Raw genomic sequence first — 5,728 nt, forward strand, 5'->3', positions numbered from 1 at the left:
AGGATAGGATAGAGGATAAGAAAGGATAGAGGATAAGGTAGAGGAACGGATAGGGTAGAGAATAGGATAGGATAGAGGATATGATAGGGGATTGGATAGGATAGGATAGAGGATAGGATGTGGGATTGGATAGGATAGAGGATAGGATACGATAGAGGATAGGGTAGGATAGAGAATAGGATAGGATAGATGATATTATAGGATAGACGATAGAATATGATAGAGGATACGATATTATAGAGGATAGGATAGGATAGAGGATAGGATAGGGGATAGGATAGGATAAAGGATCGGATACGATAGAGGATTGGATAGGGGATTAGATAGGATAGAGGATAGGATAGGATAGAGGATAGGATAGGATAGAGTATTGAATAGGATAGAGGATAGGATAGGATAGAGGATATAATAGGATAGAGGATAGGATAGGATAGAGGATAGGATGTGGGATTGGATAGGATAGAGGATAGGATAGGATAGAGGATAGGATAGGATAGATGATAGGATAGGATAGAGGATAGGATAGGATAGATGATATTATAGGATAGATGATATTATAGGATAGAGTATAGGATAGGATAGAGGATACGATATTATAGAGGATAGGATAGGGGATTGGATAGGACAGAGGATAGGATAAAGTATAGGATAGGGGATTGGAAAGGACAGAGGATAGGATAGGATGGAGGATAGGATAGGATATAGGATAGGATAGAGAATAGGATAGGGTAGAGGATAGGATAGGATAGAGGATAGGATAGGGGATTCGATAGGATAGAGGATAGGATAGGGGATTCGATAGGATAGAGGATAGGATGTGGGATTGGTTAGGATAGAGGATAGGATAGGATAGAGGATAGGATAGGATAGATGATAGGATAGGATAGAGGATAGGATAGGATAGATGATATTATAGGATAGATGATATTATAGGATAGAGTATAGGATAGGATAGAGCATACGATATTATAGAGGATAGGATAGGGGATTGGATAGGACAGAGGATAGGATAAAGTATAGGATAGGGGAATGGATAGGACAGAGGATAGGAGACGATAGAGCATAGGATAGGATAGAGGATAGGATAGGATAGAGGATAGGATAAGATAGGGGATAGGATAGGATAGAGGATAGGATAGGATAGATGATATTATAGAATAGAGGATAGGATAGGATAGAGGATACGATATTATAGGGGATAGGACAGAGGATAGGAGACGATAGAGGATAGGATAGGATAGTGGATAGGATAGGATAGATGATAGGATAGGATAGAGGATAGGATAGGATAGATGATATTATAGGATAGATGATATTATAGGATAGAGTATAGGATAGGATAGAGCATACGATATTATAGAGGATAGGATAGGGGATTGGATAGGACAGAGGATAGGATAAAGTATAGGATAGGGGAATGGATAGGACAGAGGATAGGAGACGATAGAGCATAGGATAGGATAGAGGATAGGATAGGATAGAGGATAGGATAAGATAGGGGATAGGATAGGATAGAGGATAGGATAGGATAGATGATATTATAGAATAGAGGATAGGATAGGATAGAGGATACGATATTATAGGGGATAGGACAGAGGATAGGAGACGATAGAGGATAGGATAGGATAGTGGATAGGATAGGATAGAGGATACGATATTATAGAGGATAGGATAGGGGATTGGATAGGACAGAGGATAGGAGACGATAGAGGATAGGATAGGATAGTGGATAGGATAGGATTGAGGATAGGATGGGGTAGACGATTGGATAGGATGGAGGATAGGAGTCGATAGAGGACAGGATAGGATAGAGGATAGGATAGGATAGAGGATAGGATAGAGGATAGGATAGAGGATAGGATAGGATAGAGGATAGGATAGGATAGAGGATAGGATAGGATAGATGATAGGATAGAGGATAGAGGATAGGATAGGATAGAGCATAGGATATGATAGAGGATAGGATAGGATAGAGGATAGGATAGGATAGAGGATAGGATAGGATAGAGGATAGGATAGGATAGAGGATAGGATAGGATAGAGGAAAGGATAAGATAGAGGATAGGATAGGATAGAGGATAGGATAGGATAGTGGATAGGATAGGATAGAGGATAGGATAGGATAGATGATATTATAGGATAGAGGATAGGATAGGATAGAGGATACGATATTATAGAGGATAGGATAGGATAGAGGATAGGATAGGGGATTGGATAGGATAGAGGATTGAATAGGATGGAGGATAGGATAGGATAGAGGATAGGATAGAGAGTAGGATAGGATAGATGATATTATAGGATAGAGGATAGGATAGGATAGAGGATACGATATTATAGAGGATAGGATAGGGGATTGGATAGGACAGAGGATAGGATAAAGTATAGGATAGGGGAAGTGATAGGACAGAGGATAGGAGACGATAGAGCATAGGATAGGATAGAGGATAGGATAGGATAGAGGATAGGATAAGATAGGGGATAGGATAGGATAGCGGATAGGATAGGATAGAGGATAGGATAGAGGATAGGATAGAGGATAGGATAGGATAGAGGATAAGAAAGGATAGAGGACAAGGTAGAGGAACGGATAGGGTAGAGAATAGGATAGGATAGAGGATATGATAGGGGATTGGATAGGATAGGATAGAGGATAGGATGTGGGATTGGTTAGGATAGAGGATAGGATAGGATAGAGGATAGGATAGGATAGATGATAGGATAGGATAGAGGATAGGATAGGATAGATGATATTATAGGATAGATGATATTATAGGATAGAGTATAGGATAGGATAGAGGATACGATATTATAGAGGATAGGATAGGGGATTGGATAGGACAGAGGATAGGATAAAGTATAGGATAGGGGAATGGATAGGACAGAGGATAGGAGACGATAGAGCATAGGATAGGATAGAGGATAGGATAGGATAGAGGATAGGATGGGGTAGACGATTGGATAGGATGGAGGATAGGAGTCGATAGAGGACAGGATAGGATAGAGGATAGGATAGGATAGAGGATAGCATAGGATAGAGGATACGATATTATACACGATAGGATAGAATAGAGGATCGCATACGATAGAGGATTTTATAGGGCATTAGATAGGATAGAGGATAGGATAGGATAGAGGATAGGATAGGATAGCGGATAGGATAGGATAGAGGATAGGATAGAGGATAGGATAGGATACAGGATACGATATTATAGCGGATAGGATTAGATAGAGGATGGGATAGAGGATAGGATAGGATAGAGTATAGGATAGAATAGAGGAGAGGATAGAGGAATGGATGGGATAGAGGATTGCATACGATAGAGGATAGGATAGGATAGAGGATAGGATAGGGGATTGGATAGGACAGAGGATAGGATAGGATGGAGGATAGGATATTATATAGGATAGGATAGAGAATAGGATAGGGTAGAGGATAGGATAGGATAGAGGATAGGATAGGGGATTCGATAGGATAGAGGATAGGATAGGATAGAGTATAGGATAGGGGATTGGATAGGACAGAGGATAGGAGACGATAGAGGACAGGATAGGATAGAGGATAGGATAGGAAAGAGGATAGGATAGGATAGAGGATAGGATAGGATAAAGGGTAGGATAGGATAGAGGATAGGATAGGATAGAGGATAGGATAGAGGATAGGATAGCATAGAGGATAGGATAGGGGATTCGATAGGATAGAGGATAGGATAGGATGGAGGATAGGATAGGATATAGGATAGGATAGAGAATAGGATAGGGTAGAGGATAGGATAGGATAGAGGATAGGATAGAGGATAGGATAGGATAGAGGATAGGATAGGGGATTGGATAGGACAGAGGATAGGAGACGATAGAGGACAGGATAGGATAGAGGATAGGATAGGATAGAGGATAGGATATGATAGAGGATAGGATAGGATACAGGATACGATATTATAGAGGATAGGATAGGATAGAGGATAGGATAGGATAGAGGATAGGATAGGATAGAGGATAGGATAGGATAGAGGATAGGATAGGATAGAGGATAGGATAGGATAGAGGATATAATAGGATAGAGGATAGGATAGGGGATTGGATAGGACAGAGGATCGGAGACGATAGAGGACAGGATAGGATAGAGGATAGGATAGGAAAGAGGATAGGATAGGATAGAGGATAGGATAGGATAAAGGGTAGGATAGGATAGAGGATAGGATAGGATAGAGGATAGGATAGAGGATAGGATAGCATAGAGGATAGGATAGGGGATTCGATAGGATAGAGGATAGGATAGGATGGAGGATAGGATAGGATATAGGATAGGATAGAGAATAGGATAGGGTAGAGGATAGGATAGGATAGAGGATAGGATAGGGGATTCGATAGGATAGAGGATAGGATAGGATAGAGGATACGATATTATACACGATAGGATAGGATAAAGGATCGGATACGATAGAGGATTGGATAGGGGATTAGATAGGATAGAGGATAGGATGGGATAGAGGATAGGATAGGATAGAACATAGGATATGATAGAGGATAGGATAGGATAGAGGATCGGATAGAGGATAGGATAGGATAGAGGATAGGATTGGATAGAGGATAGGATACGTAATTGGATAGGATAGAGGCTAGGATAAGGTAGAGGATAGTATAGGATAGAGGATAGGATAGGATAGAGGATAGGATAGGATAAAGGATAGGATAGGATAGAGGATAGGATAGGATAGAGGATAGGATAGGATAGAGGATAGGATAGGATAGAGGATAGGATAGGATAGAGGATAGAGGATAGAGGATAGGATAGGATATAGGATAGGATAGGATAGAGGACAGGGTAGGATAGACGATAGGATAGGTAATTGGATAGGATAGAGTATAGGATAAGGTACAGGATAGGATAGGATAGAGGATATAATAGGATAGAGGATAGGATTGGATAGAGGATAGGATAGGAAAGAGGATAGGATAGGATAGAGGATAGGATAGCAAAGAGGATAGGATAGGATAGAGGATAGGATAGGATAGAGGATAGGATAGGATAGAGGATAGGATATGATAGAGGATAGGATAGGATAGAGGATCGGATAGAGGATAGGATAGGATAGAGGATAGGATTGGATAGAGGATCGGATAGAGGATAGGATAGGATAGAGGATAGGATTGGATAGAGGATCGGATAGAGGATAGGATAGGATAGAGGATAGGATAGGATAGAGGATAGTGTAGGATAGAGGATAGGATAGAATAGAGGATAGGATAGGATAGAGGACAGGATAGGATAGAGGATAGGATAGGATAGAGGATAGGATAGAGGATAGGATAGGATAGAGGATAGGATAGGATAGAGGATAGGATAGGATAGAGGATAGGATAGGATAGAGGATAGGATAGGTAATTGGATAGGATAGAGTATAGGATAAGGTAGAGGATAGGATAGGATCGAGGATAGGATAGGATAGAGGATAGAGTAGGATAGAGGATAGGATAGGATAGAGGATCGGATAGAGGATAGGATAGTATAGAGGAAAGGATAGGATAGAGGATAGGATAGGATAGAGGATAGGATAGGATAGAGGATAGGATAGGATAGAGGATAGGATAGGATAGAGGATAGTGTAGGATAGAGGATAGGATAGAATAGAGGATAGGATAGGATAGAGGATAGGATAGGATAGAGGATAGGATAGGATAGAGGATAGGATAGGATAGAGGATAGGATACGTAATCTGATAGGATAGAG

The sequence above is a fragment of the Halictus rubicundus genome, unplaced genomic scaffold (assembly GCF_050948215.1).
Source record: "Halictus rubicundus isolate RS-2024b unplaced genomic scaffold, iyHalRubi1_principal scaffold0072, whole genome shotgun sequence".
Taxonomy (NCBI): domain Eukaryota; kingdom Metazoa; phylum Arthropoda; class Insecta; order Hymenoptera; family Halictidae; genus Halictus; species Halictus rubicundus.